The following is a 9,844-nucleotide window of genomic DNA, read 5'->3' as shown; positions in this document are numbered from 1 at the left end:
CCAGTGTGCACAACCTTCATCACCAGACCATCTGATGCGTTGAACTTCATTCTATCTCTTTGCACTATTTATTATCCGGTGTGTGCAACACATTGATTAACGGACCATTCGATGATTTGATCTTCAACTTCAATGCATGCAACCTTCTCTGGATAAAATGCTCTAGTGTGTATCTTTTCTGATTACCGGACCTTTCGGTGAGGTCTTCAGGCATCTCTCTCCTTTACCAAATATGCTCTGGTGAGTTCAACACCCAAAGCACTAGACCATCCGGTGAGGCAAATCTTCTTGAAACTTCTCTAATTCAGTCCAACTTTGTCCCAACTGCGGTGGTTTCTTCATGTATTGCATCCATGAGACCTATTAACATATATTCTTGACAAACATGCTAGTCTCATTGACTATGTTGTCATTAATCACCAAAATCACAATCATGGTTCAATAGAGTCATTTTCGCTATAAATGCTAGTGTGACAATTTCTATGTGTGACTTGAAAAGAAACGGTGAAATTCTTAGCATCAAGAAGCAGCCAATTGGGGGTGTGGATGTCGGATTCAATTGGTTTTTTCATGTAACACCCAACAGGGAATGATTTTTCCTTAAGTGATAACGTGGGTGTTTCGCGGATTCGAAACTGGCTTTCTAAATTGAGGTATAAGTGTAACTATATGTATATGTTGCGAGCGTGCCAGTATACTCAAAGTATACGAAAGAACAGGAGAAAAACTATAATTGAAACACGTAACTTTATTCATTCAATATCGAAATCATAAAGCACAATATCATATTTTACAATTTGCTCACACACATGTACAAACACACACGCTATCTGACTATTTCTTCAGCGATTGCTTCGTACTGGTTCCCGGGACCTCGCGAGGCCTCCGATTAATTACACCCGTCTCTCAGGCTACCTCCGATTACACTGCGCTGCTGGTCGTCGTACTGAGGTCGTCTCTGAGTCTGTAAGGTTGTAGTCACATACATCACAGACCAAGCCAAGTAAGCGTCAGAAATCAAAGCAATAAAGAATCGAGACTAACAGTCTGGCATGAACCTTAATGGACTGTTTATACATCTCGGATCATCATCGGCCACACAGGCCTCAGACACAGAAGCCCCTCATCATCGGCCGTAGCCTCAGATGCTACATGAGGATAGAGGGAGAGAGAATCTAGCTACACAGTAGTCTGCCAGCTTCAACCTAACAGGAGCCTGGCAAACTGACCAATGCCTCTAAACTCCTATCTACGACCTCTAACTCCATCCCTCAAGCAACTTAACCACGAAGGCAAATACCACCAAGGCGAAAGGGTAATGACAATGGCAACTAACTGCCGGGCCTCCACCAAGTCATCGGCCACGACACAATGCCAAACTCTTAAACAACGAGTTCATTGATCATCATTGGCCCTCTAATATCATAATCATCAGACTACTAAAAAGAGCAGTGATAAAGGGGCATCATTTTAACAAAAGCTCACATCATAGAGTCCACAACAGTATGGCCACCACAGCAGGGCCGATAACAAAGTCCCTGCAAATAGCTCTACACAGCCAGCAACAACAAAGAGCCAGCATCGAGGTAGTAACAAAGCTATCATCATCAGGACAATAATAGCACACCAGATAGTGACCAAGCATCAGGATAGAGCTATCATCATGATAGTAACTGCATATTATCATCAATATAAAACAGCCTACTACCACCATCCTGATGCAAATATAACTGGCAATAGAACAGCCACATGGTGATAACCAAGAATACAAAGGGGCATTAGCCAAGAACACAACATGCCCACCCCGGTGGCGCTTCTGAACCAAATTGCATCACCACGAAGAGCACTTAAGCAGGCAAACAGCTAGCTCTGAATCTCAATGAACAGGATTGACGAAACTACCAGCAATGGAGGGTCATCCTGACTCATATGACAATAGAAGACTCAGCATTCCTCTAACAAAGGATTCAATTGACATATGGGTGACAACATAAGGAAGTCACACCACAAGTCATCCAGCAAGAGCGAAACGAAGCCGACAACACATGCTCATACAACACAAGCGCGCGCGGCCAGGCCACAACGGCAAGCCGAATAAACACACGGGATCTCAATGTGCACGGCTATCCCAAAACAAGGAGTAATAGAGACGCACACCGACGGTGACTCATCAGAACATGCCCACCAGAACACCAGCACATCAGCAACATGCCCACCAGAACACCCGCACGTCGACCGGAGCTCAATTACACAGAATGGCTGCATAGATCATCAAACCAACCAACACAAAAAGAGAAGGGGTGTGAAGGAGGCTCCAATTGACAAAAATAGGGCACGGCACGACGGCGCTCAGTTAACCAGTCGGCGGCAACGCGCGGCGGCACTGACTCCCTATTGGCAAGACACAAGCGTGCTCCAACGGCCACCGCACAACACCGGCCAGATCTCACCCCAAATCAAAAGCATCAGCAAAAACCAACCGCGGGCCGCATGGGTACGAGCACATCTCACCCGGCCACAGCATAAATACCTTGCCGACACACATATCAGCACGGACACGGCACGAAGCCGGCCAGCAAAAGGCACGGTGACATTACCAGTCAGCCGGTCAGTGGCACCACGATGAACCACCACCATCGCTACGGTGACGAAGCACCAACCACCACACAGCTCAACGCACGGCACGGGCACAAGACCCGGCGGGCCATCACATCACTCGAGAGGAGGAAAGGGGGAGGGGGACTCAGATCAAGAACCCACCATAGCAGGCATCTCCGGCAACGGCCATTGGCTCTCCGGCGAGGCAAAAGGGTGGCGGCAAATAGTGGATTTCTCCCTCTCTCTCTCTCTCTCTCTCTCTCTCTCTCTCCTCTCTCTCTCTCTCTCTCTCGCTCACTTGCTCGCAGATCCGACCTCCTCTCCCCCACGGGCACCCCAGCCGGCTATATAGTGGCGGCTAGGGCGCTCCCTACGCAAAGAATCCGGATTGGGAAGTTGAGGGGGGGGGGGAGATAAGGTTGGGAGAGGATAGGCACGAAGAGGAACGGCTCAGGCACGACGGCGGCGCGGCGCAGCCAAGGTGCGCGCGCTCGGGTGCGAGGGCCCAGGGAGAGAGAGAGAAAAAAGGGGAGAGGAGAGAGGAGAGCTGGGGAGGAGAGGGGCGCGGCTCGGGCGCGGGTGAAGCCGAGTCGACGAGCACGAGGAGAGGGCGCCCGAGGGAAGCGGCGGCGGCGGGAAAGAGAGGTGGAGGCGGCGTGAGCAAGGGGGAGAAGAGGAACAGGGGGCACGGCGCCGCCTAGGGCAGGCGTGGCTGGGTGCGGGGATAAGGAGAGGGGCGAGTCGGGCCGGGCCAGGCCGAGATAGGAGGAGGGGAAGAGGCTGGCTCAAGCCAGCTGGGCTGTGCAGTAGGGAGATGGTGTAGGGAGGGAGGCTGGGCCGGCCTAAAGAAAAGGGCCCACCTATCTTTTCCTCCTTTTTTTTCTTTTTCTTTTTTTTTAAATGTATATGAACACATATACGGGTGTAAATATACGCCAAAATAGCATGTACATCAGGCTTCAATGTTGTTGGAGTAAGGTACTATCAATCAAGATCTATAATGGAGTTATGTGCTTTGGAGAGTCAGGCGTGTGCCAAGACTAAAGAGGAATCTGATTTCGCTCGAAGAAGTTGTGTTGATAAAAGAGAAGGTACTCAGTTGCAGGTAGAGTCATGAAGTCTAAAGTTACAGAGATAGCAGTATCTCTGGAATGTGGTGAGTCTGAGTAAAACTCATCGGACAATTCTCATTGAGCAGCAAAGGTGATAACTCAAGTCTGGTGTAAAAGGAGGTTCGCGCATGATAGCTTCAAGGTGGCAAATTTATTTGTCAAGGTGGATTTTGTTGAATATGTGTCAAATAATTATACGAAGTTGGTCATGTATAGAACTTAGAGTTGTATTAGTGGTATATCGTGAAATTCTAGTAGGACTCTAGGTAAAATCCTAGTAAGATTGCTGTAACCAGAATTTCTTATAAATATGAGAAGAGAGTCGTTGTTTGTAACCATAATGATATAGTGATAGGTTCAAAGGAGCGGCGGTTCTATCGGGAACGCTTGAAAATAGCTAGTATTGTTAGTTTGGGAGAAGCGTTCGTAGTCATGCCTTGAGATATAAGCTTCGGTTGAATTTCGTTAATAAATATTATGTCTCTAGTGTCATATGTGATCATATATATATTATCTCGATAGATCATTTAGTTGTTTCAATTGATGGCTAATTTGCTAACAGAATCTTGAGTTGCTACCTGGCATCCTGCTGCCTACTTTTATGTTGGTGTCACCTGGAACGGAGCCATGCAGACAAGATCTCTGCCAATACTGAAAGCGCATGTATGGGCATGCCTTGCCCTGGGGTCCGGAGAGTATAATGGCTGCTACACGTATGGGAGTTCGCAGCAGGCACGACAAGTTCGTTGGAACGGCACGCCTACCAATGTACATGGACGGCTTCTGATTTGTGGTGAGTATGCAGTTCACGTGTAGCATCGGCATAACGAAAATGATGGTGATGGAAAGTACTGACGCCTTGTGGTGTGAGGTTTGGAACTAGTACGCCGATCACCAGACCCATGTGGATACGTGATCTGCGTGCATTCTCCTTGCATGTAGGAGAAAGAAACGGCATGCGAATGGATGGCAGTATCAGACTCGCCAGTCGGCTCTTGGATCCGTCCATCGGGCACTCAAGGCTGGACATGTTACTGCTTCACATCAGTTGGTCGATGTGCCACCCTGGGTCGAGCTAGAACTAGCTAGATTCGTTTTGCAGTAGCTGTAGTATATTTGACCATGCAAGGAGAGCAGGACAAGCCAGCAACCCTACTGCGGCCTTGTGGGCTTGTGTGGCACCTAAAGATTCGTGCATCTCCTTCCATGACGGAGATCAAATACTGTTCTTCAACTTGAGAAATGTATTAGTATATCACTATACAAGTACGATATGCCGAGACTAATGGGGGAGGCCATCGGCCAGTGAAAGGTGCCTAGCAGGCTCGTGCTGGCACATGCAGCAGCGGAGAACTGGAGATCGCGGATCGCCGGCTCCGACCACCACGCATGTGGCCGCTGGTGTTATACCGCAGAGTTGATGGCGGTTGCATGACATGTCCGGCTATGTCATCGCCGTTTGCGAGCAGCGATGGAACAGCTACCGTTTTGGATCATCCGTTCCCATGGCCTGGTCATAGCGGGAGAAATGACCTTGGCTCCCAGGATAAGTGCATGCCATTGCCACAGTCAGTGAGATGCCCTCCAGGCATGGCGCATCCATTGACCATCCGACCCAGAACCCAAAGCCCCCGCTGCTCAGCTCCAATGGTTACGGTCGAGACGCGCGAGCAGCAGCGGTTTTGCAGGGGATCCGTTGCCATCCTGCCGGGCCGCAGCGTAGAGCCCTACACGTGCAGGCACAGTGAGATGCACCCCCACCCCCACCCCCACCCCCACGTGCCCGCCTGATGGAGCGAGGACAAAGAGAAACAGGCAGAAGTGGCGCTAAAATAAGCAGAGCAGAACAGAACAGAGCAGAGCAGAGCACCGCGCCACCCCTTGCCTCCTCCTGTCTGCTCTGCCTCGCCTGCCTGCGTGCTCCCGCATCCGCCGGTGCGCCCGTGCCACACACACAGGTTCATTCCCAATCTCTCTGTCCTCCCGCTCGTCTCTCCACGTCCGTGCGAGCAGAAGCGGACGGGATCGTGGCAGGGTAACCGAGCTCTTGCAGCGAGGAGCAGACCGCTTTGTCGAAGAGAGAGAGAGAGAGAGAGCTCACCGAGTTAAGAGCAAGCAGCGGCAATGATGTGGGGAGTCGTCGCTTAGCCAAGATCCATCAGGCAGCGCGGAGCTTGACAGGATCGTAGAGGTTTAGGAGAACGAGCTTCAAGAATGGAGGAGAAAGCAGCGGATGCGGTGGCAGTGGCGGCGACGGTGGCAGCGGATCAGGACGGCACGGTATACTGCAGCGAGCACCCCTATCCGCCAGGCGCGGCCGCGGCGGCCGGGGCTGGCGCCGGCGGCATCTGCGCCTTCTGCCTGCAGGAGAAGCTCGGCATGCTCGTCTCGTCGTCCAAGTCCAGCCCCTTCCACCCGCCCCCGCCTCCGGCCTCCGCGTCGCCGTCATCCCCGCCGTCCAACCGCGCCACCTCCGAGCCGCCGCCGCCTCTCCACCCTACCGCGACCGCCTTGCGCAAGGTGATGCCGTCGCAAAAGGCGAAGACTTCGTCCTCGTCGGCCGCCCCGGCGGCGGGCGGCCTTAAGAGGAGCAAGTCGGTGGCGCCGCGGCCGGAGGAGCCGCCGCTGGTGGCGCCTGCTCCGTCCTCGATCACCGCGGACAGCCCGCGCAAGAAGAGCTTCTGGTCCTTCCTCCACCTCTCCTCTTCATCGTCGTCTATGGCCAACGGCGGCGGCGGCGCCGCGACGGCGAGGAGGAACTCCGTGTCGGCGTCGCTTGGGGGGCGGCTGGAGGCGATCGCGGAGCCAGAGAGCCCGGGTCGCCGGAGCGAGGGGTCGTCGTCGTCTTTCGGGAGGAACGTGGCGAGGTCGCGCTCCTGGGGTGCGGCAGCCGCAGCTTCCCGGCGGACTTCCTGGAGCGCCTCTCAACCGGCTTCGGCGACTGCGCGCTCCGTAGCGTCAAGTCCCACCGTGAGCCCAAGCCCATGGCGGGCGCGTTCGGCCACCTGGCCGACGCGCACGATGCCGACGACGAGGAGCACGAGTACGGACAGCACAATCAGATCAAGTGCGCCGCGTTCTTCGGCGGTATGGGCGCCGCGCCCCCGCCCCCGCCCTCGTCCTCCTACTTGCTCTCCGCGCCTGACAGCGCGAGCGGCGCCGGCGGCAGCGTGAGCAGCACTGGCACACGGAGCCACCGGGGCTGGACGTGGGCGCTCACGAGCCCCATGAGGGCGCTGAGGCCGACGAGCTCCACGTCCAGCAAGAGCATCATGGCCGCACCTCACAGCCGCGTGGTCGGCGGCATGCCGTCGATGGCGGCAGTGGCGACGAACTAGCTTCATCAGTTGCTGCTGCATGATCGAACAATAGCCGGTGAATCATCCATCCTTCGATCTTCCACGTGATAAATTTCTCCCTCTTTTCTTGGTGTTCTTGTGTCCAGTCTTAAGATTTAAGAAGTTGCTCCTAAGTTCATATGTTACCGTGGATCTAGCTATAGCTGCCTTTACATTTGGGACTCTGTCTTCAGTTGGCCAAGAAACTGTGGAGTTTGTCAATCTGTTTAATACCCCCTCTTCATCATCAGTTCTACAGTACTTCGTTCTCGGTGGAACTATAGTCATGCATGATAGACGTTGGTTCTCTCCAATCCATGTTACAGAGATGTTTCGCTCCAATCCATGCTACACTGACGTAGATGCGGCATACTATGCCGTGATCGCATAGCTTTCATGCCAACATGTGTACAGACAGTTGGCCGGGTGGTAACACCTCCGTAGAAAAGTGAGCCGAATGAGGATTTGATCCCTTCATCTCGTATTCCAAAAGGACTCCAAAGAAGTTTGCGTAGTGGGGAGACGTTTGTAATAAAAGATTGACAAATTCAGCCACAGTGATTATACAGGTACTCGCACTCAAGGGTTTTACTAACATGGCAAGAGTAAAACCATATATGCACACGAGCAATTGCCCTAGTACTACACTGCGGGGAAAGGAGAGTGACCACCGTCCTTTCCTCTGCTGCGCATTGCCTTCTGCTGCGGCATTGGTGGGCATCTATGGTGCTCGTCGTACCCGGTTACCAGTGGCACCACATGACACAAACTCACATGACTGCTCACGCGCACAGCAACTGGCCCTGGCGCTGCACAGTGCCCGCGGCACGACAACAGCTTGCCCCGCGGTGCTCATCACAGAGTGCAAATGCTGTTCTGCTCTGCTGCCCTCCTACTTGCGGCGCACACGCTCCCGCATCATTGCTGCTCTCAACCATGCGGTGTGTACGAGTAGCGGTTGAGTTAGATGAGAATCGCTTCCTCTTTTGTGTGTGTTTTTTTACGCATCTTTCTAGTCTGCGGTATGATTGATGTAGGCAAGCGGCAATGTATGTTGCTACATGTGCACGCACATATGCTTGAATACACTTGTCAGTTCGAGACGCGTGGTGTCGTGATGTGGTTAGAGCTGGGACTTGGGCTTGGTTGGGCCAGCCCGACTTGGCCCCCTTCAGGCCTCAGGCCCTTTAGGGTGATCCATGATGACACAAGGTGTTGTTCAGGCCATGCTGAGCTGACACGAGGTGCCTCCAACGAGGCCCAAGCACGGCATGAGGCATGACAGGTTGTGTCATGCTGGGCTGGCACGGACCCGGCACTAGAGATGCAACGAACGACTTAAGCCACTTCATGTTGTCCTCTAGAGTCCAGCTTGGCCAGTGCGCCCAGGTCTCCCTACCCACTGAGAGCTCCTACCTTAGCGCGGGAAGCGCTGACAGTGTGGGAGGCATAGAGGAGTGCACGAAGGGCTCACCCACAACCAGGTGCTGCGAGGAGACCGTCATCGCCTCCATGATGGCGTACGCCATGACCAGCGCACCGCCACCATCGGTGGAGTGCTAGTGCTACGTCAATGGCGAGAAGGACGAGATGGGTATGACGGACGATGCCGCAGCCACAGTCACCGCCTACTATTGCAGCGGCGACGCTCTAGGTGCAGTCACCACCAGCAGCGCCACGAAGTTGGGGCACGCGCCGCGCTTGAGGTACTCTGAGGTAGTGTGCGATGGGTTGGATGCCGAGAACGTGGCGGCGCAGAGCATGCAGAGTAGCCACATCATCTTGGGCGGCACCCCAGACCTTGGCGGCGGCACGATTCTAGAGTGCATTCAAATCACTACTCTCTCTCTCTCTCTCTCTCTCTCTCTCTCTCTCTCCACAAAACAAGATGCTCAAGGGTCCTAACTAGAGCTGGGACTTGAGGAGGAGTGGAGGACAATGTACACAGAAGGCACTGTGCTGGATGGGGGTGATCAGGGCTTGGCGTGGTGCTCGTCCTTGGGCAGTGGCCATTGCGGCAAGTGAACAATTTTAAGGACACAGACTCGTGACTCAATGCAATTTCTATCAACTTTAGTGTATGTTGTAACTCATCGAGTGACACAAAGTGAAAAAAAGGCAAAGGGCAAGAGCGAGGAGTAAACAACTACTTCTCTGGTGGCAACGAACAAGAGCGAGGAGTAAACAATTACTTCTCTGCTTCTATTTAATCCTCTAGTTTGATCTATATTTTTCTGCCACACCAAATCACCAAACACAATAAACAACCATGCTGCCTTGTTCAAAGTCATGTGATGTTTGGAGCAAGCACGCCATAGCTGCTAAATGCTCCGTTAGCCCCCCTCCAACTCTCAACCCTCGCCAGCTATCCCTGAGCACAGGAGATTACGACATGGACAACCGTCACATGGACGGTCTCGAGGGGTATGAGGATGACCATGCTGACGCAAATCCGATGTAGCCTCAAGATATGAATCATGCCTCTGTTGGTAACACGTCCACCTCAATTGGACGGTGGTCAGAAGCGTGGAAGCACATGAAGTTGGTTGAGAAAATATGGGGTGGTGAGAAGGTATGTATTGCAATTTGCAATTATTGTAATGCTGAATTATCTGCTATATCAATAGGTACCGAACATTTGAATCGACATTGAAAACAACTGCATAGATAGTCGGGCAACCTATACAGACACAACTTACCTTCGCGCCTGACGGTTCAGTAAGCACATGGATATTTGATCCTTCAGTAGCTCATCAAGAAATTGCTAAATATATAATTTCTAATGATTTACCAATT

General features: G+C 52.6%; 1 pseudogene; it reads left to right on the top strand.

The window, feature by feature from the left end:
* Positions 1 to 5,924: 5,924 nt before the first annotated feature.
* On the top strand, positions 5,925 to 7,048 carry LOC133887940 (uncharacterized; annotated as a pseudogene).
* The last annotated feature ends 2,796 nt before the right edge of the window (positions 7,049 to 9,844 follow it).

The sequence above is a fragment of the Phragmites australis genome, chromosome 13 (genome assembly GCF_958298935.1).
Source record: "Phragmites australis chromosome 13, lpPhrAust1.1, whole genome shotgun sequence".
Lineage (NCBI taxonomy): Eukaryota > Viridiplantae > Streptophyta > Magnoliopsida > Poales > Poaceae > Phragmites > Phragmites australis.
Note: the sequence above shows the minus strand (reverse complement) of the source record. Positions and strands in the feature narration are given on the sequence as shown.